Source organism: Haemaphysalis longicornis, unplaced genomic scaffold (assembly GCF_048455015.1).
Source record: "Haemaphysalis longicornis isolate Haplotype H1 unplaced genomic scaffold, Haemaphysalis longicornis Haplotype H1 scaffold_1, whole genome shotgun sequence".
NCBI lineage: Eukaryota > Metazoa > Arthropoda > Arachnida > Ixodida > Ixodidae > Haemaphysalis > Haemaphysalis longicornis.
The window spans coordinates 280712758-280740471 of record NW_027526203.1 but is presented as its reverse complement, the minus strand read 5'-3'; the positions used below and the strand labels follow the sequence as shown (position 1 = coordinate 280740471).

General features: G+C 49.1%; 1 protein-coding gene across 2 annotated transcripts in view; it reads left to right on the top strand.

The window, feature by feature from the left end:
• Tna (Zinc finger MIZ domain-containing protein tonalli) overlaps positions 1–27714 on the top strand; it is a 333903-nt gene that overhangs the window by 249256 nt on the left and 56933 nt on the right. The window lies entirely within an intron of this gene.

Genomic DNA, 27714 nt, shown 5'->3' with positions numbered 1-27714 from the left:
CTGGCACAACGCGAAACCGGGTGACCTTGCTATATAGTGAAGCGAGTGAAAAAGCTACTGCCTTTGGCGAGTACATCATATCCGGTTGCGCGACCTACGATAAACTTGCAATCCAATCTAGCCGCTCCGACTGAACAGTCAGGTTACGAAAAGCTGGAGGAACGCTTTCTTCCGTAAAATATGACAAGCTTGTGAAGCTTTCTAGATGTTATGCCATTCCAATATATATATATATATATATATATATATATATATATATATATATATATATATATATATATATATATATATATATATATATATATATATATATAGACTGAAAAGATAAAAACTCACACAGAGCGCGAAAAAAATAAGGTTAGTAGAGACAGAGACAAACGAGAGACTTAGAAAATAAAAATAAGTTTACTGACGTTTCAGGGAGAGGACTCCCTTTCTTCAGAGTAAAAGGGAGTCCTCTCCCTGAAACGTCAGTAAACTTATTTTTATTTTCTAAGTCTCTCGTTTGTCTCTGTCTCTACTAACCTTATATATATATATATATATATATATATATATATATATATATATATATATATATATATGACGACGATTTTGAACGAGGCGCGTAAGAAGTCCCACGCAAGGCGGCGCTGTGGGCGGCACTGTCCTTGTGCTCCACCGACTCGTGGTGGTGTGATCCTGATCCTTGACGAGGTAGATAAGGGGATTGCTGAGAAGGAAGCTTTTTTGATGCCCGTCGGACCACATAGGTCGTCATCTGCGCTGAAATGACCAAGTTCGTAGAAACTTCAGCGTATGTAACAACAATTGAAAAATTCCACTTTCCCGCAGAAAGGTGGTGTCGCACCTTTAAACGAAGTAGAAAGAAGCCTTGGCGGTAAGCACTTCTTGGCGCGAGCAACAGGGGGTATACAACATGGAATTGCTTGCATGCGACAGAGAGGAGGAATCCGACGCTGGTGTCGACGCGAAGCGCCCGAGGCCGTCCGCGTCACCGTTGGAATTACGGTAAGATTGCAAATCTGCATTATCTTCGTAATTGGCTTGACTTGTAACGCTTTAGTGAGCGTAAAAACACGTAAAGTGAAAAAAATAATTGCAAAATTTGTTTGTTAAAAACGTAAAAACAGCAAAAAAAAAAAAAAAAGAACGCTGTAGCAAGGGTAAAGTGACATCAGGCGAATTCCTTTCCACTCGGTTTTATCCCGTCGGCTCCCACCGTGCCAGACATCACTTTGCCGATTGAGAAAGAAAACCCCCGACGCGTGACGCGGGCGCTTCTTCCACCGCGTGTTACCGACCTCCCTTGCGGCCTTGCACGTTGGAAAGCGGTTCTGCTTCGAAGGTTGCTGCTTGGTGTCGCCCTCACCCCCGCGTTGACCGAGGCGTCGCCAGCTCAGGTTCATGCCAGGCTCCTGCTCACGAGCCGCGGACATTCGGCACTGTGGGCCGCCTCCTCACCGTCCTGCGGATTCGCAAGCGAGAATGTGGGGGCCCCGTCATCTGCCATTACTCGACTTCCTGCGGGAATTCTTCGTCTACCTTTGCATATGATGGACCCCTTTCTTCATGTCTAAAGGCTCGTTGTCGCATGGCGCAATAAAAAAAAAAAAAAAAAAAAACAAGGAGCCGTCCTTCCCTGTAGAAGGGGATGGCCTGCGAAGCTATGAGGTGCTGAGCTGCTCGCTCTATACCCCCAGGCTCCCGTTCCTTCTTCGTGCTTCACTTGCTGCGTCGGGTCGGTTGGCGGTGTCCACGTGATCGCGGCCGGCTGCGCACGTGTTCGCGACGTGGTCTTGAAGCTTTCGTCAGGGGTTGACGGGGTCTTCGCCCGTCAGGTCAGTGGGAAGGCGTCCTATTTGGCCTTGAGCGGCACGTGAGCGGCTGCTTATTTCTTAATGGCTTGTTTCTTTTTCTTGCTCGCGTGGTTTCGCCTTGCTTCAGCCTCTTTTCTGCACACGGACGCTGCGAGAAATCCCGACTTACGAGAGGCTAACAGCTTCGCTGTAAAAGAGCACGGCTACCATTTAATGTCACGCATTTACGTAACGACACGCGTGCACTCGTAATAGATATAGTTTTAGAATAGGAACCCCAAAACGCAGTTTGCGTATTTTGCCCAGCGCATCTGTAACGCGTCGCCACAAAGGGCTCCCCTCCTCGAAAGACGGTTTTTGAATAGTCTAAAGCCCTGTAATGTCACGCATCTATTGTGTTCCGCATCTGAGCGTATCGGGTGTCGTCTGGGCCACGGCCGGACTCGACTTTCCTCCTCCCGCGCGGAGGAGGAGTGTCGAGTCCGGCCGTGTCTGAGCGCAGCGGCACCGTAACTATGCGTTGGCAGAACAAGCTTTGCGGTCATGTACCCTGGTTTCGCCGCTCCGCTCAGCCAATTAACACTAGGCGAAGACTGCAGCATTTTTACGCAGCCTGCCTGAATGTGGCGTCGGAAGCATACAGTTGTGTTCAGAGCCGAGTCGCTAGCTATGAAGGCGCAGATGTTCACGTCAACATGGCTGCGGAGCTAGGCTACGCAGATAGGACTTTGCGATATTAAAAAAAAATCGCGCCAATCCACCCCGTGAATGTGGTTGGAAAGCAAAGCTGTAAAGGGCACCCATAACGTTTACCCATGCCACGTCACTTAAATTCACTCACATCACTCTACAAATACCAAAACCAGAGAGAAGTGAAATGCACTTAACCACACCATTTATTACTTCAAAGAGATATTCTTGTTAAGGTTAAACCAATGCTTTAAGCATGAACGGCGTTTGGTTGAGTTGTATTGGTGTAGCACAAGAGTGGAAACTTTTTTTATAAAATTAAAGTAAGCTCCAACCCGGTGTTAGACGATCTGGCTTCTCCGTCTCTGCGCCGCGGACGGAGGCGACGAGATTTGCGGCAGAGGAGGAGGAGGGGGAAGAAATACTCCTGTTGAGATTTCTGAACGGCCCAGAGTGCAGCCCTGGGGAGTGATTCCTTCTTCTGTGGGGCCCATATGCAGTCCGCGCGGCCTGTGTTCTGTCCACCCGCTGAAGCTGGGTAGGTAGAGAGGGCCTGGACAGCAGCATCTCCCATTGCTCTTGTTGGGTAGTTGACGGAAAGAGAGGAGGGTGCTCAGGGCTAAAGTCGCACACCCCGATTAGGGGGGGAGTTTTCCTACTTCTGAGCAAAATTTACATTCAGCGTCGTAGCGATTCGGATACATTAAGGCAAGACGCGTATGCTGTTCGAAGGGGCCCGAATCGTATGAGCCGTAGGGTAGTTTGTTGTTCTCTGGAAAGGTCAGGGTAAGGCGAAGGTGCGGTATGTCTCAGAAGGCGATAATGCTGGGTTATCTCCCTCAACGTGACAAGCGGGTGACTGTCCTCGTGCAGCTCCGTAGCACGGGAGGTAAAAGCGCAGGCTTGTTGGGTGGGCGTATTTGTTGCCCTCCATTAAAGCGTGAGGGGGTGTCCAGATGAGCTGAATGGAACCGTTTGGGGAGTGGTTTTTTAGCACGCGCAGTGTGAAGTGAAGTGAAGTGAAGTTTATTTTCCTTTTCATAGAAAAGAGGTCAGGACACCCAACCCGACTGGTAATTCCAGTAGGCTTGCTGGGAATCGATGACTACCCTCCGAACCCCTGGTTGAGCGAGAGCCAAGGTGATGGCTGCCTCTTCTGCTGCCGTCATTTCTTGGGCCCTAAGCGAGGTACACGCAAGGAGGTTGGTTCTGGAGGTAGCCACGATGATGGCGTATTGCGGCCCTCGATGTTTGGAGGCGTCTGTGTAGATAACTGCATGATCCCCACCGAGGGTGGCGTTTAGTGCTTGAGCCCGTTCTTTTCGGTGACCCTTGTCATGTGAGGGGTTCATATTTCTAAGCAAAGGGAGCATCTTTAGTTTTAGTCGCCAAGAGTCTGGGAGTACGTCAAGCGGAGTGACATTGTGGGCTGCCAAGCCAATCTTGTGAAGCATGCGGTTACCCATCGCAGTTCTGAGTTGGACCTTCTGGTTAGAAAGATGGCCTTCTATCAGCTCTCCCACCGTGTTGTCTAGCCCCGTGCTAAGCACCCTCTGTGTGGATGCACTCATGAGGAGACCAATGGCCTGCTCGACCGCCTTTCTAATCATTATATAAAGCATCTCTATGTCTTCCTTGTCGGAAAGAAGACGGGGGGGGGGGGGGGGGGGGGGGGGGGTGACTTAAGTAACTTTCGAGACGACAAAATCTGCAATTAATCGAAACGTACCGGATTCCTTTAGGCCTCGCGTCTTGGTGGCGATTGGCCTGATCATGTGTATGATTTGATTAATGATGTTTTTGAGGCGCTGCAAGGAGACGTAACTCTTGGTGTTAGCCTCGAGATGTAGGCCCAGGATCTTGATGCTGGGGCTTGGAGTGATGGCCTGGCCATCAAGGAGTATTCGAATGTATTCCTTGGTTTGGCGTTAGGGCGGACGACAAGGAGCTGTGATTGTTTACGTGAACACTGGAGGCCACGGGCTTTAGTACACTGGCGTACTAGAAGTTAGATGCCATGCATTGGTGTGAGCTTACTTTAATTTTTGTGACTCTTAGCACATGAGCAAGGTGCGCACAGGGCCGCTAGACGGGCGTGATTGGTCGCGTGACGCTTTCACGCGGCATGAGCGAGAACGCAGGGGGTAAACCCGTAGATGTGCTTGGTGAGTACACCACCTGTGTTCCCAGTCTTCGCGTGGGCTCGTAGCTAAATCGGTAAGACAACGGGCTCTCGCTTTGTTAGTCTATTAGTTCCAGGTTCGATTCCCGGCGGTGCCAGTAAATTCTTTTATTTGTTCGCTGGAGTTTTCTGGTGACACCAACGGTCGCGAAAGAACCCTTGGGGGGTAGAGGTAAAAAGCTTTGCTTTAAAAGAAAATGTCACCACAGACTAATGACCAGATCTCAGATTCTAGTGTCTGCTGCGGGCTAATTTTTATTTGTTTTTGATGACCCGGTCGTATTTACATGAATGACCAATGACCGCATCATGAACGATGGTTGTATTTACGTCCAACAGCTCGGAGAACAATGCAAACGCGCTTTCACAGTGCATAGTAAGGCGTGCTTCTAGGGTAGCGCACACGAGCAACATCTTTTTCCAGGAGTACTGAACTCTCGTGTTATTCTCACCAACAATGCTGCGAGGTGATTGGACTCTTTTTTGCGGTTGTTTTTCAAAATAACTCTCGAGAATTTTATTGTTTTTCTTACATTTAGCCACACAGGAAATGCGAACAAGAAAATGTGGAGGTAAAACCGCGAATTTCAAATTTCTGGTTGATTATGGCGAAGTAATGACGAGGTTAGGCATATTTACGAAGTGAGAATTGCTGGGGCCGCTCTTCATTACTATGTCTGAATAGGGCGTGCCATTTTGGCGTCTGTGAAAAAAAAAAAAAAAAAAAGGCAATCCCGAAATTTGTGGGTTCGAAATCGTATTTTCTTGTTCGCGTTGTGTTTGTTGCTGACACTGCATCGACTGTGAACAAAGCTCGCAGCGTTAGGCGTTCGACAGCGCCGTATTCACGGAGGATCCCTATGCGAAGCAGGTAGACGCAGGTAGCTGCGGCACGCAGAGGAGTTCGAACAGGCGAATTTCTTTATTCCAATCGCATTTAAGCACCCGCTCGGCTGGATTGGCCAGTAACTATGACACCGTCGACAGAAGCTCACGGCCGGTTTCACTAATTCCCATTAGTTAGCTGCGAAGTCACCATACCCACTCGAAGGAGCGCCCTGCGGCTTTCAGTTGGACATTAATGTTTTCGCATTCACGACTTATAAGAACTGTCGGAACGAAACAGCGCGAAAAGCGGGACAGAATACATGGCGGGTATGAAGTCTTCCCTTTTCCGCCGTATATATTTTCCGTTTCCCGCCAGCGCACGCAATGCCCCTTGTGGAGCGTTTTTTGAACCCGGTGATTTTCTCAAGGGATCCAGACGGATCCATGGAGACCGACTTCTCCGAGGGGGAGGGGGCTCATACTTCGAAGCATGGTCAGAAGCGAGTGGGGGATTGGCCAACACTGTTGCTTTGGCAGTGTTAAGTTCGAAGGTCATTGGGCTGAGTTCGCCACTGCTTCGTACTTAGTTGTTTCGGCGCGTGCAGTCTAGGAGCAGGCCAGATTTAAAACTCCGGCCGAGAGTGCATCTTTCTCATCTCCACCTCTTGAGAAAATTGCTGACACCCGATACCTGCGGTTCCGGTACTCGCGGCGGTTGTTAGCCACGAGTAGCGAGGGGGCTCAGGAAGCAACCGCGTGGCCTCACCTTGGCTGATTGGATAACTCGTAGGCGGGGTCTGCGCGAACGTTTCCCCCATTAGCGGCGACTCCTGTGGCTTTGTTATCAGCGCAGGCAAATTATGCTGCTCGTCACGGTTGCAACATCCTCGCGCTTTTCTTGCGGGGGGCGCGTGAGCGGCGTCAGAACACGCTCAAGGTTAACCTCAATGCTCCCGCTGATTACATCATTACGCTCATCACAGTGCGCATTACGTCGTCGGGGCTCTCACAGTTATAAACGACGCCGCGTGGCGCGCCAAGTTAATTGAGCGCTTAAAGTTTGCCCGCTCCGGAAATTGATGCCCGCCATGTGTCCGGGAAGCTCCCGTTGCCCCCGTTCCTCACTCTGCCCCTCGAGACACGCGGCGCCGCCGCCGCGCGCTGCGTCTCTTTTTTGCACGCGCCGGCTTCCAATTTCTGCCCCCGACGATGCCGCCGTGAACTTGTGAAAAGACGCAGCGAAAGTTTTCGGACTGCAACTTTGACATCGTCTGCGCGCGTCGTTTGATAAATCGCGCTTGCCGTGTCACGAACACGTCGGCCTTCTTTGCTTCCGCTTTTACATTACACACAACACGGACGAGATAATAAAAGTAGCGAGACGATTTTACACCAGGCTATGCGGCAGCGACGTTAGACCAGGGGAAACTGCTGAGCGTTCCAGCTCAGCTCGCGATGTCCCACTAATAACCAAAGACGAAGTAGAAAAGGCACGGGAAAAGCTGCAGGTGACGACGGCATAACCGCGGATCATTTTTAGGTGGGAGGAGATATTGTCCTGGAAAAGCTTGCGAAACTATTTTCGGAATGCTTAAGGACTCTAAAAGTGCCCATAGCCTGAAAAAACTCCAACATAATTCTGATTTACAAGAAGGGGGGGGGGGGCACCAAAGACTCCACGAACTACAAACCCATCAGCCTCAGTTGTGTACAAGCTGTTTAACAAAGTAAGTGACAGCCTAGATTCTCAACAACCCAGAGAGCATCCTTAATTGAGCATCCATGGGTGAGCGTCCTTTCCTAACCCAAGAGGGCTGGGTTTAGGAAATGATACTCAACCATGGATCACATCCATGTCGTCAATCTAGTAATAGAAAAATCCGCAGAGTGCACTTAACCCCTTTACATAGCATTTATAGACTACGAGAAAGTGTTTGATTGAGTAATCACCGCAGCATTTCTGGAAGCATTGAAAGACCAAGGAATAGGGGAGACCTACATAAGACCCCTAGACGACATATATAAAGGATGTACGGGCAGGATAATCCTTCACAAGTTAAGCGACAAATTCCCGATCCGAAAGGGCGTACGATAGGAAGATACCACCTCGCCAAAACGGTTCACAGCATGTCTACGGACTACGGAATACACAGGACTACGGATAAACGGGGAATACGTGAGCCATTTGAGGTTTGCAGAAGACATAGTCTTGCTAAGCGAGTCTCCACAACACTTGCAGAAAATTCTTGAGGAACTACTATCAGAAAGCGTGGCCTCGGGGCTAAAAATAAATACGAATAAATGTAAAGGAATAATGAATAAAAATGCCGAAAGCGCCCTGTTCAGCATATGTTACGAAACGCTGGAACAAGTAGAAGAATACTATAACTACCTCGGACAGGTTGTCAATGCTGATCCCAACCACGAGAAAGAAATCCGGCGCACAATAGGCATGGGCTAAGGAGCACACTCGGCAAATACTCCCAAATAATGAAAAGTAAGCTACCTCTATCGCTGAAAAGAAGAATATACATCCTATGCGTTCTATCGGGGGTGACATATGGAGCGGAAACTTCGCGCCTTACTAAACAACTTGTAAGCGAAAGTAGGTCGGCTCAACGGGCCATGGAAAGAAGTATGATAGAAGTAACTTTAAGGCAGAGGAAACGAGCTTCCTGGATCAGGGAACAAACTCGAGTAGATGATGTCGTAGTTCACATGAAGAAAAATAAATGGACTTGTGCTGGCCACGTTGTGAGGCGAAGTGACAACCGGTGGACCCCCAGGGTAACAGAGGGGATGCCGAGAGACGAGTCCAGAATAAGGGGAAGGTCAATAACACGATGGAGGGACGAAATAAGGTATTTCGGGAGCAAAGAATGGACTCGAGCAGTGCAGGACAAGAGCGGTTGGAGGCCGACGGGAGAGGCCTTCGTCGTATGCAGTGTACCTAGTAGGCTGTTGATGGTGCTTTACCGAAAGGAGGATGCTGGCAGAGCGACCATACGATGGTAGATCCATACCTCGGCAAAACTGGGTGCCACTTACTCACACCCACACAGAAAAATATATTTTTTCTCACGCACGCACTCACTCTCACTCACGCTCACCAGTCACCCTCACCACTCGCACTCACTCGCATTACGCGTCCTCCACCACTCGCACTCACGCTCATCACTTGCCGGGACCACTCGCACTCACTTGCGCTCACGCTCACCGCTCGCCGTCACCACTCGCGCTCACTCACGCTCATCATTCGTTGTCACCACTCGCACTCACTCGCGCTCGCGCTCACCACTCGTCGTCTCCCCTCGCACGCGAGTGTTTGCAGCAGACCTTCCATGAGTCATGAAACCAAACAGTGTTAGTGTATTACGGCGTTAGAAGGCCATCCAAATAATATTCCTAAATCAACACGACACCAGCGAATTAATTCTAGGGTGCCCCATAGCAGGAGCTAAGTGAGGACATATTTCCGAAGCTAAAAGCGATTCCGCCATTAACAACCAGCGCAGCGAGCGGCGTCTGCGACGGATAGCCAACAGCGAGTACAAGCGCAAACCACGGTAAGCTCCGCAAATGGCGCGAGTGCACGCGCGAGTGGTGAGCGGGGCTCACGGTGAGTGGCACTCGCGAGTTGTGAGCAGGGCTCACTGTGCGTGGGCTCGCACTCACTCGCACTCACACTCGCCAGTCACACTCGCCAGCCAGCTCACCACTCGCGAGTGCGAGCGCTACTCGCAGCGAGCCCCGCACAACACGGACGAGTGCAAGCGCCATTCACCGTGAGTCCCGCTCCCCACTCGCGAGTGGGGACCCCCACTCACCACTCGCGAATGCTGAGCTCTGCTCACCACTGATCCTGTTTCACCGGAGGGTGGAACAGGACAAAAGACACCACAACCCCACCAAAATGTTTACTTTGTGTTGTTGTCCGTTTCGTTCCGACTAATATGCGTGTCGCTGCCTGAAAGGGAAGGGACATACCACTCCGAGTTAGACCTGCAGGACGCTTCCTCGCGACACCCCTTCAGCGGCGGCGCTTACGTCACAGAGAGGCTGAGCCGGGCGTTTCCGGGTCTCCCAAAACTGCGGCAATAATATCCATTTAAAATTGGTTCCAAGCGACGTTTGACGCCCATAATCGTAGGAAGGCAACTTGGCAGCTTGATGAAGCAAACCGTACCAGTTTTTAGATGTGGTGGTGGTGGTTGTGGTTTGCGACAGGAAAAGGAAAGGAAATGCACTGGGGATATTTTGAGCTCGCCAGGGAGGTCACCTGCATACAACCCAGTGCAGGGGAAGGGAAGTAGAGGAGGAGTGATAGGATAAGTAGAGAGAGAGAGAGAGAGAGAGAGAGAGAGAGAGAGAGAGAGAGAGAGAGAGAGAGAGAGAGAGAGAGAGAGAGAGAGAGAGAGAGAGAGAGAGAGAGAGAGAGAGAGAGAGAGAGAGAGAGAGAGAGAGGTATGAAGAAAAAATCGAACTTTGGTGTCGGTACTCCTATGTGGCTGCTGAAAGGGAGGCTTTAAAAAGCTGGAAAAGGGAAAATTCACGGTATGATGACATTTTGATGGTTCAGCGGGAAGGATAAAATTTTGCATACGCGATGGCAGCACACTTCATTTCCGACAGTTGGCTGCATTTGGTTGAGAACTTTCGTAGTTACTGCAGTGGAAGTATGGCAGTATACAGAAACACATTTTATACTCACACATTTTATACTCTACGAATCTGTGTATATGATTCCGTGGTTCGATTTTTTTTTGTCCTTTGTATGCATGTTTGGCTGCCTTAGTTCGGCAGGTATACCTACTACTCAGCTCCAAAACATCTTTGTTGTTAAACAGTCTTGCTGTTCAACGCCCACAAGTAAGCCCACAATGCGAGCGGCACGTACATGTAGCTTGTGCATTCACCTCTGGTGCCTCTTTAGTTTAAACCACGCACCACATGACGTGTCACCCCAAAGATGTGTTTCCCGCGAGCCTTGCAATAAATAACACATATGCAAGACGCAATGTAACAGGGTGCATTTACGAGTGCACGCATTTGTAGGCCAAAGATGGGAGGATAACAGGCCAGGTTTTAGCGCAGTGATTTTGAATACTCTGCGACGACGAGACAGCAACTGGTGTATCCAAGTGGTGCGGGAATAGGCGCATCTGGGAATGAAACAGCTGCCGAATCTCAGCCGTGGAAATTGCAAGCTCACATTATTATTGATTGCGAGCCAGCCGGGACTTATGGATCTCTAAACTCTTTGGATCTGTTGCCCAGAAGCGGTTTTGATAACGCCCTTCCTCGGGTTGCCCGCGCAATCTGACCTCGGGAGACTGGCACAGCACACGCAAAATATTTGCGGCGAACAGGCATTCCGCCATCTTCGGAGCGGATGCTGCCAAGGATGCGTCGAATGGACAGGCGCTAGCACCGCTGTTCCCCCCGCTGGTGAGTCAGGAGGGGCAGAGGAGTACCGGAAGGGCGAGGTGAGTGGCGTCTCGTTCGAGCTATTCGCAAGGGTCGACGTCGCCTCTGCGGCTGCCTCACCGCGTCCTGCTACGGCTGCCCTGAGCTGCTATCCGATAACGACCGAGGCTATCGCGGTGACCCGCTGTGCGCGCTTTGGGCGTGCCTTCTCGGGCTCGAAAGCCATACTCGTGTTTGCGCGCTCTTATCGTCGTTCGCTTTTCTTTGTACGCAGCACATTGCGAGGTATCACCCGCAATTTCAACAATCCTTTGAAGATTTCTCGCGTTTCAACTCAGTGGCGGACCCAGAGGTGGGGGCGATCACCGAACCTTTACCCACCCATGCTGTCCTCTTCGCCCAAAGATTAAGCCTACTGTGCACGACAGCCTCGTTCCCAGCAGGCCGCCCCTGCAGGTGCTAGCCTTTGTTTGGATTGGAGATCCGTATGTTGCCTACGTGTATTTGAAATATATCTGGCCACGGCTTATGTTAACTTCTAGTAATGAAAATTTAACTGTAAGTGTAACTGTAAGTGTAAATAAAGGAGGAGTACGGATGCCTTAATAATGAAGAGAAGTCAGCCTGGCAGCGAGCTTGGCTTGCTACTCCGTATGAACATGCGAGGGGGGAAAATGGGAGAAAGAAGCGAAAACACAAAAACGCGGACAAACACTAACGAACACAAATAAGTACACAGAAACTGACACACACAGGAACGCACATACAGCACACGCACAGCAGTATAGTTAAGGCAAACGTTCACAGAGTTTTTTTTTTTTTTTTTCAGTCCGAAGTCACGGAGAAATGACACCAGGGCCCGTGTACTCCGTGCTGCCGCGGTAGTGGAGTGTCATGGACCGATGACGTTGTAAAGTTTCAGTGGTGCATCGGCACGTAGTCCCAAAGTTTATTTTTCAAGGTTTGCCGTGGGGTGTCATAGCGGGGACACACACACAGTACATGTTCGATGTCCTCACGAACACTGCAAGCGTGACAGTGAGGGGAGGAAATTCGGCGCGTCTTGTGCAAGTAGTGGCCGGTAGGAGCGACGTGCGTCCATGAGTGCGCGATCAGCCCGTGTGTGCGTCCCGTCACACGGTAGGAGACTAGATCCACGCTTTATTCAGGACTTCACGGTGTTTGTCCCGTCACACGGTAGGAGACTAGATCCACGCTTTATTCAGGACTTCACGGTGTTTGTTTCGAGCGACATGCGCGGATTATTAGCGCGGTGTGCGAAGGTTTCTAGGGTCACAGCCACGAAAGGCTTGTTTTTCTGCCTAGGCACGAGGTCACTCACATACTGATATCGTGCCAACAGGAAGGCGCCTACGATTTCGGCCAGTGGGGCCACAGCCGCTGAGGGAAGCTTATCAGATTGACCGGGAAATGCGAAGAGCTTTGAGTGTTGCACTCCCGCTCGTATGTCCGAGATGGCTGTTGGGTTTATTATCACATAATTTTTGCTACAGTCGTCACTTACAGAACAGTTAAAAACAGAAAAGTGCCAATAAAAAAAAACAATACACAAGCTGTGAAGGCAATTATAAAAATCCCAAGACTGCGTGTCTAAAAAAATTCTTCTTCCTTATGCAGAATAAGAACAAAAGGATGATTTCCACAAGCTTTTGCGTTGCAGTGTGCAGTGAGTCCGCTCGTGGCTTGATCAGCAGCGCAATAGCGGCGCTGTTGTCGTGGTTGAGGCTGCCGTGGCTTTGCGTCTACTTAGCCAAAGCAGACGAAGTAGCCAAATGCTCTCGCAAGTGGTCTCATCTAACGCAATCTAAGGGAGGCAATTTTTTTTTAAAAGAGTGGCAAGAAACTTGGTCGCCATACTGCCCTGCGAAAGTGGATGTCCAGCAAGGCTGTTGTTAACCACTAGAAATGGGGATGGAGGAGGCCCTCAAAGAAAAAAAGGTAGAGAAAGGGAGGAAATCGAGAGTTTTCTCCCCCGGACCAGCAAGCTTCTCCCTTTAGCTAATTACACGTAGCGCCCTCTGTACGGCCTCTACGAAACACCGAAACGGGGGAGGAAATATTCTCCCCTGTCGTCTGCAATCTGCTGTCGGCGCCGACGCCGAAAACGAAACCGTTCATCGTTGCACTGTGGCTTTCGCCGATCGGGCGCATACGACGACTATGAGCAACACCTCCCCTGCGGTGTGCTGCTTGCTTGTTTTCTCGCCGTCTTTTTTTTATTATTACCATGTGCCCGTCACGCTAACGCACGGCTCGCCAGCCGTGTGTTTGAAGCACATTCTGTGGGCACCGCTGCATGCTTGCTGTGGGCGACTCGCCTGCGCCCTGTTCAACGTTACCACTGCATTTGTGGACGTTTTATACTGACGCCTAAGGGTAAAATAGATCAGCGATGATAGCAAACTGCCCCTTTTTTCGTCAACGAGCACGGACCGCAGCATATTGACGCATCAGTTACCAACAACAAAAGACCCCCATTCGGTAACATCTTGGCTGAATGGTTGCCAGACCAGCGGTGCGCTCTACGCTAAAAGAGCGAAGGCGAGGCATTGAGTGTCATTACCCAAACATACCTGCCGTACTGTTTCGTGAAACGTTTTTTCTTCTTTGAGATTTAAGTGCGATGCACTATAAGCGACCCTGAATCCGCCGTCCGCATTGCTCCTCCTCCTCTCCCCTAGCAACGGCGCGAGGAGCGGAGAGGAGCGTCTGTAGCAACGCCGCAGCGACGTCACACCCCACGTGACCCGCGCGCGCTCCGCCTCCCGCGCCGTGGCTGCGCGCGCGCGCGCCCGCGCCGGCTCCCGCACCGCTCCTCGCGCCGTGACGTCACACTCCCACGTGACCGTGCGCTGGCGCCTTTGCGTCTGCTCCCCCTCTCCTCGCGCCGTGACGTCACATGCTCTGCAGCTGGCGCGCCTCTCCCCCCGTTAGGTTTGCACTCACCCTCGGCGCGCGCCTCTCCCCTCGCCTGACAGCTCCCCCTCGCCGGTACTGCGCCTCTCAAGGCGATGGCAGAATTACTACGCCGTGTACTCTCGGCGCAAGAAATGCATTCGCACTTCCTCACGATTCCCTTCGGGGAGGTGGGGGCAATTTTTTTACTGCTTCTTACAAAACTACAAATTAATAAAAGTTTGCAATTGCACGGGTTACATTTGATGAAATAACAAAACCCACCTAAGGCTCACGCACTGCTGTGGGTTATCGAAACAAGTAACAAGCGCATTGTTCCTACCTGTGTTCTCGGCGATCAGGGTTATAAATATTTTGTGGCCGTTTCAATGTTTAGTTGTGGCTTGTGATCATGCGGACATGTGAAAAGTGTACTATATGTGGTGGTGTATACGTGTATTATGCTTGCGATGTTGTGTGTTGCGTGTATTGTGCGTTGGCAGTGCCTTTAATGGAGTGTATGTCGCTGTGTTGTGCTATGTTTCTTCCCAATATGTGCCCGCCCACATGCGGCCTCCGTGTGATGTTGGCTATAATGATATACGTTATCCATAAAGGAAACCAAGAAAACGCCTTGATGTAAGTGCCCACTGATGGTGATGCTTAGTAGCTGCCCCTCCCCACCTCTACTTTTTTTTTGCGTCATCTATCGGTCATTTTAAAACGTTTACGATTGCTTTACTTCGAGCACGCTAGAGGGCGAGCATTGTCATCTCCTCGCTCGGACGGATGCGACAGCGACGGATACGTTTTTCGTGTTGCCTGCATTGCCTTTACGCTGAGATTTACGATTGCAGACGATCCACGTTTTGATGTATCGGTTGTAGCCAGGTAAGGCGACTAACAACAGCTGGTTGTTCTCAAGCGGCCGCATTGGATGCTTGTGATCTCGTGTGCGGTGAACGGCGGGGTTGCGAGCCTTTCGGAAATAAAGGCGGCATTTTGAAAGCAATCGGTATGACTTCTACTATGTTTACGGCGGCGCGTTCGCTCTGAACGCGTAGGCGGGGCGCGCAGCGAGACGAATGCAAGAAGTCGCGCGTATACGATTGGCGACATCGCTTGCTAACCACAGTTCTGGTGCTCGGTAGGTAATTTATTGGTTATTTTAGCGCATTTTAAGCGCACACAACCACAGTAACCTACTTATTTGTACTTCCTCGATCCTCAAATCGATCAGCTCGCTAGGCCTTTCTCGCATGACAAGCCTTGCTCGGGTGACGCTGCCAGGGGAGGAGCGCTCCTCCATTTGCTCACGAAAGGGGGAAATCTTTCTCCACTCCTACACTGTAAAAAATTTCTGTAAATTTACAAAGTTTTCACATACAATGTCTGTTGCCGTACAGAAGTTTTCTATGATGGTTAGTAAACAGAAACCTGTTAACAGAAAAAACACAAATTTTCTGTTATTCCCTCATCTTGACCAATAACAGGCGTGAAATCGTGAAAATATTGTACTATTAATTTGCATAAAATAGAATAAAATATGAATAATTTTTTTAATGTTTAACAATAATTTTCTTAACCGTCAAACAGCGCCCGGCCGACGTCATTTTGTTGCGCTCCTGCAATTTTGAAATGCGGCCCTTTGCAAATGGCCGCCCTGTAGGTACCAGCATAACGATACAGCGGCGGGCTTCTTTCTTCAATTTTTCATCTTCCCAGGGTGAGTACTAAATTTTAACTATGTCGTGTGGAGGCGGCGCCTAGTTCCTATTTATGCCTCCCTTTTTCGTGCCTGCACTGTTGTTTGTTGGCTTGTTGGATGGAAATAGATTGTTATGAAGTGCTCACCCCGTACCGTAACGATAAGTCGCCTCGTGGGACAAGAGCGTTGTGCCGTGCCTATGTAGTGACGCTCGCCTTAATATGAGTCTTTTTTTTTATGAATGTTGCACGCAGACGCGGCCGCCGTACTCTACTTTTCCTCTCTGTTTACCCGCTGATGACCGCGAATCAACACCACCTCGCGCGTTGTCTGTGGTTATAGACAGGCATTGTCTAGCGTGGGTTGCTAAAAGTTCTGTACAGACGAAATGAAATTTGGCGGATCAGATGCCGTTTTCCGTCGTGGAGTTTAGTGTGAAGGTTACGTCTCTGCTTACGGATGTTATAATTACGGGTTCGAGTCCCCCCAAGCTTTCCTCTTTCTTTTTTTCTTTATGTGGCCGTGGCTTACAGCTGTAGATATACTTCACGCCCCGTATAAACAGATCGCTACTGGAAAAAGTTCCATTGGACCTTTTTCCAGTGGCAATCTGCACATGCGCGGGCTGCCGGTCCACCATTCTTGGCAGTTGCCTCGGGTGAAATAAACAAAAGGGCGCCCCGCCCCCTCAGCTTGCTGTTTGGAGAGCGGCTGTGCTTCTTAGGGCTGCACGTTTTTATTTTCTCTTTCCGGGAAACGGAATGCAGTTATCAAACACCTGAGTCTAGCTTAACACTTGATTTCAAAAAAAACTGGCAGCTATTATTACAGCGTGATACCATACATAAAACCCTGAAAACGATGTTGTTTTGTTGGTGCACATGTATTTTATATGCGGAACGTATGCTATTCTTGTTGCAGGGTTATTGCAGCCACCAACCCTGACATGGTAGCAAAGAAGGAGAAGTCAAAGCAAAAGCAGCATTTCCTGTTTCCAAATGTCGCATCCCTGATCACTGTGGTGGAAGACCATGAAATCTACTAGGCTCTCCAATTTCCCTGCGCAGCAATGAAGATGTCTCTGATGGAAGCGCCTTGCACCAAACGTGCGGCATCCTTGGTTACTTTGCTATTGTATAAATCGACATTTATATGTTCTCTGCTTTTTTGTGATTTCATTAATGTGGAAAAGATGTTATGTTCCTAGTCTCACAACACTTCCTCTCTCATTTTTCATTACCGTGGTATTTGCGTTATGTTGCATCTTTCTGCTTCCAGAAAGCGCGAAAAATGTCGGATTTTATTTTATTGATGTTCTTTTTTTGGAAGTAGAAGAAAATGTGTTCCTAGTCCTATCGGAGCTCTCACCGTAGTAGTATTGTACTGTAGTAATACGATATGTGAACATTTTGTAGCTTAATGTCACTGTAGAAAAAGTGTTGTCAGTTTAACGTCACTGATTAAGTGCTGTAAATAGTTCCTTTTGCCTCAGTGGCGTGTTTGTGGGCATTTCTAAAAGTTGAAGAAAAGGCGATCTTCCTAGTCTAACAACACCTCTGTCACGGAAAGTCTCCTTTGGTCACTGTGCCACAATATCATGAATTGTGATTTTGTTTTCATACTCATAGATCCTTATATTTGAAATTGTTGATACGTTGTTCGTAACTGAGTTAATTCTTGGTAGCAACAGCCTTAAGTTTGGCAGAAAAATAAATAATGTCAATGATACTTTCACCCTGCTTTCTTGTGTGCCTGAGTGGTCACTTTATGCTGTGTACTGTACACCAGTAATTGTGTTGGCAGTTTCAAACGATATGATACAGGGTGATATTTTATTTTCAAGGTATGATTATTCTCACCCATGAAGCATAAAGCCGCGAAATCAACTGCAGTACTTCCAAGATGTGAAAAAGTAACAGGAAATGTATTTTATGAAGGACCATAACCGAAATTGTGTCAAGGTGCTGAATACTTTTGCTTTGACTTATTTTGCCAGAGATTGATGTCAAAATAAGTCAGAGCAAAACAATTTAACTTTACTTGTTAAATGAGCAAAACAATTTAACCAGAAACGTGAAACAGGACATTATTATAATTTTCGTAAGAAAAAACGATGTATGCACAACACAAATAGTCTATAAAAAGGTGCCAGTGAAAAACAGAAGGTTCACAGATTTTCTGTGGAGGAAAACACAACCTTAAAAAACAGAAAAAGTTTATAAAAAAGCCGAAAACTAAAAACGGAAAACAGGGATTCGACATAAATTTTCTGTAGTGAGAAACAGAAAATGCTTGTAAAATAACAGAAACATGAAAAACCGAAAACAGGGAATTGACATAAATTCTCTGTAGTGAGAAACAGAAAATGCCTGTAAAATAACAGAAACATTAAAAACAGAAAACATAACTTTACAGAAAATTTCTGGCAGGACAGCTGCCAGAAAATTTCTGTTTTTTCGAGCAAAAATTTTTTACAGTGTAGGGGGAGAAACGCACTCCTCCCTCTTAAAGGGAGAGTCTTTCTACCTCTTAGGGAGCAATATGTGATACATTCCCGTTTCACCCTTAAGGGAGAAACTACCACACCCTTTTTTCTTAGAGTGGGGTATACGAAACGTTTCTCGTCGTCTTGGCGGGCTTGTCGCTTGCGCTCGGCTATAGTGTCACTAGATAAGGGTACAGAGTATCGGCACTCTTTTCTCCTATTGTTCCGTGCCGCCGCCATGATCACTGGTCAGTTCGCATTACGTGACATTTGTCTACACTGCGATGGTTCATGGGCGCCGCCATTTTGTTGTTTATGCGTTTTAATTGGTCAACTCTGGTAGGCTTAATTTGTCCTCCCGGCTCTGAGGCTGCGCGCGACTGATGTCGTTCCGAATGCGAATCAAAGATAACGCGTGTAACAGCATTTCAGCAGCAGAGGTGTCAAAAGATGCCGTTTTGCTGCGTCTTCGGTAGTTTTTTAGGTGCGGAGTGCCTTATAAGGTCCTATAGGACCGCACAATGTCCGTCCGCGTCCGTGCGCATAGCATTTAGAATCGCAGAAAATCACACAGGCACCGGCAGGATTCGAGCTGTGTCTGGTAGACCAGACAGGGTTAGTGTCAGTCGTCTTACCCATTGGGCTACGACCATGAGTTAGTACCCGAGAGTCAAACGGCTTACTCCCTCGCCTGTAACGGTGCGGAGTACCTTAGGACCTCAAAATGTCCGTTTGCGTCCATCCGTGCGCACACCACCATCAAGCGAAAATCAAGCGAAATTCGATTTGAGCCGTGAGTTGCAGTTTCATTTAGGGAATAATAAGGTGCAGCTCACGGCTGAAATCGAATGACGGTCGGGGCGCAAATCGGATGTCACTCGGGGCGCAACTTGGATGTCATTTCGAGTCCCCGTACTCCGCACCCTCGCCATCATCCACGGAGTGGAGATGCTGCCATTTTTAACAAACGACCCTGTCGAAGTTAATGGCGAGGCCGTAGATGCGGCAATATCTCGCAACACTGATGAACGACAAAATGGTCGCCGTTGCTTACTTGCGTGCCTCAGTGGGGGGTATACTCTAATACTATAATTATGTACTGACACTACGCTCGGCTTCTCTGGTGGCGGCAAATACTGGGTCCTGCATAGCCTGACGCATGCGCTCGGCGTCTTGGGCAAGAACTGCTCTATTTAGTGACACTGGTCCTGCCTAACCTTCAAAGATAATCTGCAAGCATAATCTTTACAGGAACACATGGTGGGGGGCGGGGGGTCCCATTGTTCACAGGCCCCCTATCATTCGTAATTCGGTTTCGATGCTTGTATTGTGGTTTCCTCAAACGAAATCTGGGCTCTATGCTGCATGCCTGCTTAGCCTGACGCGTGCGCTCGGCGTCTTAGCCTTGGCGCCTTGGCGTTTTTGCCCACGGAGATGAAACCGTTGCGGGTAGAGGTATACAGCTTTGCTGTAACAAGTCATATTCAGGGTTTTTTTTTCCAGTTTGGTACTTTGGAGGAGGAACATGTGTAAAGTATAGCACATGAACTAGAGTAAAGTGTTAAAATCACAGTCGATGGGGAGCATTGACACATTTCCCTAACTTATTCAAACGGGAAAAATAGCCGCGTATGCGCGTTATAAAGTTAACAGCCGAAGCCTCGCTCAAGTCTTGCAATGAAAGCTATTCTCCCTTCCGGGGTGCAGTGGCGAGAGCTGTCTCGAAGACCTTCAAGGGAACCTTCAACAGGTGAACCATCAGCGGGTCGATGTCCACGTGAGCTGCGCTGTGTGGGAGCACATGTGCTGGTGCTCTCCCTTTAAAAAGCGCCATAGCTCGCTCATGACCAGCTGCTTCTGCGCTTTAATGTCGCCGCCTAATACGCAGCTCACTTGGGGCAAAATGTTCGCAAATCAAAGCTCTGCGCTCCAGGTCGCAATTCGTCGCAGATTGTGCTCATGAACTAATATTGAGATCGCCAACCAAGCAATGAAAGGATCATACAGCTATGTAATGGTTCAGCCAAGTAATAAAGCTGACAATTACGAATTATTCAAGATATTAGCTGATTAATTAAATTGCAATCAACCATTCTACTGATGTCGAAAAAAAAAACAGAATTAACGCGCGCCGGTCATTTCTGTTTACTGGAATAAAATAACTCGGAATCGAAAAATCATGGCATGCAAGTACCAGCTGCGATCTGCCACCAGCAGAGCGACCGGTGAACCGCATTCGGCCGGTGGTGTGACCGATGACAGACCCGCACGTGTGACAAGTGCGCGTGGGTGCGTAGCCGCAGGTGCGCTGTCATCGTCCGCCTGCACGTGGCGGGAAGAGCGTGAAGCATTTCAGACCAAGCTTATCGCCGATATTAAGCATCACGTCCAATTTGGCTATCAAATGCACGTGTCGGGAAACTCGCGTGGAGGAAGCACAAACGGGCTGTGGCCTGAGTGCGTCCGGTTACGATGGAGAAACCCTATCGGTGCCTTTTCGTTGTGGCCCAGCTCTGGGCACTCGTGGGCTGCTGTAACGCCTCATTTGCTTGCCGCGAGCCAAGCGCTGTCGACAGGCCGTCTCTTCACTTCGATCCTGGTGCTGTCGCTGCGAAGCAAGAACGTAGCATCGTATAGGGCAACAGCGCGACCGTTGGTGACACGATGGCAGAAGCGGGCACATCGCTAGCTTTTGTATACGCAGCGAAGATCGTTAGAAGGGTCCGCCCGGTCTTTGGGAGCTTCGCCTCTCTTTTTGTAGCCTCTAACTGAAACCGCCATTTCGAAACGGCGGTTTTCAAAATGAAAACCACTTTCTACGCGTTTAAATTTTTTTGTACATTTTAGTTGTCTAATTCTTTCATTCTGCCCGCTTTTTTCTCACATGTCTACCTTTATATGCAGCATAAAGACTTTTTCGTCATCGCTTGCAAAAGCATGCTGCAGAAGGAAAAAGAAAACACGTTGACACAGCATCTCTGAAGGAAATGATGAGTTGCACATTTGCCCGTTAACGTAGTTGCTAATATCTGGTAAAAATGCTTCCGGTGAAATAGCACGCGTTCTTGTTAAAGTCTGCATAAAATTATTCTGAATGAGTAATTAGCTGACAATAATCAACGCTTCAGTAAGAGAAGACGAGGCTTCCGAGGGGAGAATTAAAAGGAATTTTTGCATGGTTGTTAAAAATAGGCTAAAAAAGTTGCAAGGGACATCTGCGTTTATGTCTTAAGATGTGAGACTTGATAGCATGACTTCGTCATCGAGGGGAAGTTTTTGAACGTGCATTCACCATTCATGCTCTCCAAGCGCAGAAGGTCAGGGGCGAGGCTAGGGCCGCGCTTACGTGCCTGCGACAGAATCTCACACCGGCCGCACGATAAACACAAGTTGTGGCTCTTTCTACCACGGTTGCCGAGGTCGGGGCATTTGCTTGGCATACACATCACACCTCGCTTTTTTTTTTTTTACCTTCATGCGCCATGTGCGCTGTTTTAATACGTTTCACAGTGTCGGAGTTCGGCCGTCCGGTGACTGAGGGCTTTGCCAGGGACCATCCGAATGCCAGTCAGGGTGATGTTGAGCCCGGCGTGCCCACCGCATCCGTCATGAGCGGGTACTGAAAACAATACTTCATCGGCGTGACCACAAACGAAATTTACTGCGCATGCGCGGCTCTTGCTTAAGTCACGTATCCTTTAGACTTCGCCGCAGTGTTGTCGACAACTCCTTTCCGCACTCCCGTGCTCGCTGCGCCCGATTCCATCTTCAGGAGGGCGCTCGCGTCGTCGTTTCCGGCTGGCGCTGATAACGCCTTTGCGTGGACGTCTGATGAGCACAACAAGTAACAGACGAACATTTATTGAAAGGGATGGCTCAAGGCCGCATGGGGAAGGGGAGGGAGGGGAGATGAGCACGGCTGATAACCACGGTTGCTGCGGACGGCTATAGCGCCCACAGAAAATCGCTCAATGAGCCTATTAACGCCCTCCCGTTAAAATAAATAATTTCGGAGGGGGCCACGCCCTCCCGGGTCCGAAATTTTGGGTTCTTGGGGGGGGGGGGGGGGGGGGGGGGGGGAGACGGGGGGGCGGGGAGAATAATGGGCAGCTCCACTGACTGGGCCTATCATCAGATGATACTATCAGTAATTATTAGGCGAAGCTTATATGGCTGGGGCTCCATGTATTTTTGTTCGTCAACGAAAACCCCTGATGTTCCACGTGTCTTTGAAGCCTGATGCTTTATATAGCGCAAGACATTTAAAAACGAACGTCCGGTGTGGGCCTCCTATGTTTCAAACGGCTTTGGTTCCGTTGGTGGCTGCGCAACTATAAACACACGGGGATGTTCGTTGTCCTTACGAAAGGAACTCGGGACTTGGGCTAGAGCGAGGCACACGCCCCGAACGTGCCGAGAAAGCATTTCTTTCATTGATGCTGCAACATTTACAGGATGAAGTGGTCACCCCCCCCCCCCCCCCCCTCCCCCCCCCCCCCCCCCGCATAACCGGCTGTCGAAGATAGGGGCTTTTTTCAGTAAAGAGCGAATTCAGCAAAATCAATTCGGCGGACTTTTATTGTATTTTCTTGTTTTGAGGCAGAAAATGCTGAATCCTAGTTACAACCATCCAGGTGAAGGTTGTTCGTCAGGAGGACCGAAGATCAGCCGATACAATTTATTAGCCAAGAGGGTTGAGGGTTTCATGTGCCGTACTACATTACTGTTGTTAGTATAATATCCGCTAACGCTATAGTATAATATATTATAATATAAGGCCGTTTCGAGCTGTGGGGACGCTTTTGGTAGCTGCACACTGAGTCCCACTCAAAATTGCTTTGACTTCGTCCTAATATTTCATTTCACAGTCTGAATTCTCGAAATTATTTGATTATTTATATCGTAATCGGCAGCTTCCCGCTATACTTCGTTGTAGCGGGAAAACATATTTTTCGTCTCTTTTTTGCAGGTAACAATAACGTTGTAAGAGGGCTCTGGCCGGGCCTGGCAGGCATAATCATAGTATGTATTTCCTACGTCATTATCATAGCAGGCATCCTCAGCACGAGCCAATTTCCTTGAATTCGCATAGACGTGGTTTTAACTTTGAATGCAAAATTCGTTTAAATATCAGGGGCAGCCATGACAAAAGAAAGACGTCGAACTGGGAAAGCTCTTGCCTTCTCCTTTGGCACTTTTCGTTTTTATTTCGCCGCTCGGCGCTTGTCCGGCGGAGCAGGAATGAACTGGCACGCCTCGTGTGTCAGCGGAAAAAAGAACTGCGGAGCGGAACCTTTTTTGAGCTGATTTATGAGCTTTTACATGCGGCACACCTCACAGTGGGGTCTGCGTGAGAATCAGTGAAGCTCAAAAACGAGCGGGTACAGTGCAAGTGCGCCTGCGCAAATGCGCCAACTCGCTCGCTGGCTTGCTGGCGCGTTTACATTTCGGTTGCATCGATGTCAAGTGCAGTTGCATTTCAGTAGTCGTTGCATGAGCGCTAACGGAATTTTTTTTTTCCGCATCTGCTCTCCGAAAATTTAACGCAGCGATGGAGAGGAAGATTCGGATCTTCCTGGCCAATATGGCTACGCAATGCCGGAAGCACTGCAGGGTTTATGAGAAAGCAACTTTCGCTTCCTCCACACGTTGGCGAGGTATATGATGAGGCTTTTCATTATATTGTGAGATGGGCTTCTCATCCAGTTGGCAAGGTAATCCCGTTGCTCTTTCAGGATGACGGAGCGCAAGCCATAAATATTTGATAAGCCCAATAGTTCTCCCAGCGTTCCGTGACATATATAGGCTAATGGGACTACAGATTTCATTGTAAAGTTGCGGCTTCTCAAAGGTGCGTAGTTAGATTCCCGATTAGAGCAGTTCACGGTTTCGCGCCCGGGAACGCGTAGCGCACACAGGCCCAGCGGTGCGACAACAGGACTGTGCAGAGCCAATAAACTATATAGGTCTCAGCTTGAGCAGAGCTTAAAGAGTCCCACCAAGCCAGCGCCTTATGCGGCCTGTTATGACTGCCTTACTGTATTGCGATGTAGAACGCATGGGTAGTGTCCGCATGCGGTTCCGCATGACGCAAGATGTGAAGTTTTATTCCATGTGTGTGTGTGTATTGGAGTGGGGGCATGTCAGCAAACAATTTTCGCTGCGCTGTGTTCATTTTCGCGTCACTCCGTCAACAAAGCCAACGATAGAAGAGTACAGGACGACAGAATGGAAGAGCTCATGCAGAGAGCTCCCTTCGAATGGGGAGCGCAGTCCCTTACGTGTATCTCTTCTCTGACCTTGTCTTTTTTTGCGCTGTTAGGGAGAGAGCTGCCTTCGCAACCGCCGGTACCACCGCCAAGCGGATATCTGTTTGAAATGCGAGTGGCTCGGCATGCCTATAGCTGTGCGGGCTTCTTCGCCCTTGTAGTTCTTCTACGTGCAGCTTCGCTTTTAAAGAAGCTCCTTCAGCAAGGAAACGCCTCTTTCTTGTGACATTTGGCAATGGCAGAATTCTCTCCGACTCTGTGCCGCTCACATGAGGGATTTGGCGACCAAAGACGATCCGGACGCCCAAAGAAGAGGCGGCTATCAGGAAGCGCGCCGCGCTACGGGGCGAGAAAGTAATCGGCGACGGCGAGCTGAGGACCCTGAACGGGTGCGTGCAACTATGCGTTTGAGCAAACAGCGCGCCGACAAGACACCGCCTACCGAGTCATGGTCCGTCAGGCCCGTCAGGTCCGTCGATCCCTGGACGGCGCGAACGGCCGCTTTCAGCGAGCATTCCTGGACATCGAGTTCGAGCGCAGCTGCCGCGTCTGCGACCGGCTTTGGTTCGACGTGAACCTGTCTACCATGAGTTCTGTGCTCCACGCTGTGCAGAAGAAGATGGCCTTGCAAGTTTTACGCGAAGCCTTCCCGTCCGTTAAGGATCACGAAGAGATGAAGGTGTGCAAGACGACGTGCCGGGACTTATGTACTTTGCTTGAGTGTGATATGGCCTTCTTCTGACTGCGTGATGCCAAACGCCTTGCACACCTTGCGTGTTGTCCCTGCGCACATGCATTCTTTTAGTCGAATAATATGTAAAGCTTCGTCATTCGCCGAATTTGCGCGCTTGGTCACTTCAGTTGGTCATTCTGAAGCATTGATTGGAGTGATTGAAGATTGGACGTGGAGTGCGCCTCAGTGGGTGTTTAGCAAAGCGGTCCATAAGTTTCTGGGGAAAGCGAGATTGGAGACCAAGCTACTACAAAGCTATACGAGATGTAAGCATGACCAACAATAAACATTTTGAATAGATGGGGCTTGCGCTTTGGTGATGTACACAATTATTTTGAAGCAACGCCCCAAAAGCAACGGGTTACTTCTGAATTTAACGGTCAGTTACAAGCGCGCAAAAGTAATTGTAACCGTAATTTGCAACATTTTTTTCTGCGGCAGTTGTAACAGCAGTTCGTTTTTCTTTTTTTTTCTTTTTTTCAGTTGCGTGTACAAAGGTTTCGCTAACGCACTGTTTGCCGGGCAACCTTGCCACCTTTAGGCGTGCATCGATTCGGGTACACGTCTATCGCATGTGCGCTTGACATGCACGGCGTGTTTACCTTGGCTCGCGCGGGATGCCCGTGCGCACATTCGCGGATGTAGTTCTTCAACTTTTCCCTGCGCGGCTCCTAAGCCACCTGTGCCCTGATTGCTCTCGACAGCACGTGTTGCTCGCCGGATTTCGCTCGCTGCAGCGTACGTACGTCCGCGCACAGCGAGATCAAAAATAACACTCGCACTACTTTTCTGCATGCCGACGTCGGAAGCGAATGCGGATTTCGCATGGCTTTTGCGCTTTACTTGCGTTAGTTGTATCTGTGATCGCTCATGTTCCACCTGTATGACCTCCTCTTTTTCTTTTTTTTTTTTTCTTTACCGCTGATAGAACTCTCGAGAGAAGGCGCCCTAGCTTGAAGTATTGTATCAGAAAAAGTTTTCATACTACATGTGCGCGCAGCCGTACACTCGAGCGATGTTGACGGGTCAATGCCAAAACAACAATAGGTCGACGGCGGTGTTCCTTTCAAAGAGAGCGCTTTTGGCGGAGGATCTTGCTTTCTTCTAGTTGATTAGTACAAAAGCACGCCTGGCCTATGAAGCCTCTTCTTTGTATGAGAGAAAGAAACGTTGCCGTGGCCGACGTCGGATCTCACTCCCTTCCGTTGCGAAGCCGACGCCTTTGCGGTTATTCCAAGCCGGCTGCCGCCTTGCCGTGAGCGAAACGACACCCGCGCGCGCGCGTGAAGTAAACATGGAAAGCGAATCAGTATCGTAGTCTGAAATGTCTAAAGAAGAGATTGTTCGCGCCAGACCCTTGACCGTTCGCACGACACATATCACACCAGACATTGATCGAATATAGGACGTACTCGTTATATGTAAGCGCATGCGCTTAGACCAATACTCACATATGCAAATATGACACATGCCAAAGCTGAAACGACATGGTTGCTGCAAAGCATTTAATTAGCAACCGGTCAAACGGCGGCCTAGCAGTACCTAACTTGATACAAGAAAATGGCTAATTCGGTCCAAGAAAACTAGCTTTCTTAGACAAGGGCGCAGCCAAACTGTCTTTTATTTTTTTACAAAACCACCCAGAATCAGAATGCTGCAGTACACTAAGATATTAGGATCATTTATTTCATCCGAGAAGAGAGCGCCAGCAGCTTCTTTTGGTTGTAAGAAAAATATTGGAATTGCTGCGATCATCAGGACTGAATATATCCATTATCTCAGAGGGGTCACCCGCAGCGCCCTATATAATCGCAAGCTTACCGTTCCTTTCCTCTTTTTCTCTCCCTCTTCTGCCTGTAGGGTCGTTTTCCCCACCAAGCATGAGTAGCAGCATGTGAGCGAATCCATGCATGCTGGCGGGCCTCTCTGCTTTTTTTTCCCCTTTAATGAAGAGCTCTATCTCCCTCTCCGCCTCCACAAGACCTTTTCTGCGTTATCGGAGACCCGTAGAATTTCTGAGGCGCCCAACCTGGGGGCACTTTAGGGCAGTTGCAAGCGCACCACACTGCGCGAGAGCAATCAGAATAGCGTTTTAAAGCAAAGCTTTTTACCTCTACCCCCCAAGGGTTCTTTCGCGACCGTTGGTGTCACCAGAAAACTCCAGCGAACAAATAAAAGAATTTACTGGCACCGCCGGGAATCGAACCTGGAACTAATAGACTAACAAAGCGAGAGCCCGTTGTCTTACCGATTTAGCTACGAGCCCACGCGAAGACTGGGAACACAGGTGGTGTACTCACCAAGCACATCTACGGGTTTACCCCCTGCGTTCTCGCTCATGCCGCGTGAAAGCGTCACGCGACCAATCACGCCCGTCTAGCGGCCCTGTGCGCACCTTGCTCATGTGCTAAGAGTCACAAAAATTAAAGTAAGCTCACACCAATGCATGGCATCTAACTTCTAGTACGCCAGTGTACTAAAGCCCGTGGCCTCCAGTGTTCACGTAAACAATCACAGCTCCTTGTCGTCCGCCCTAACGCCAAACCAAGGAATACATTCGAATACTCCTTGATGGCCAGGCCATCACTCCAAGCCCCAGCATCAAGATCCTGGGCCTACATCTCGAGGCTAACACCAAGAGTTACGTCTCCTTGCA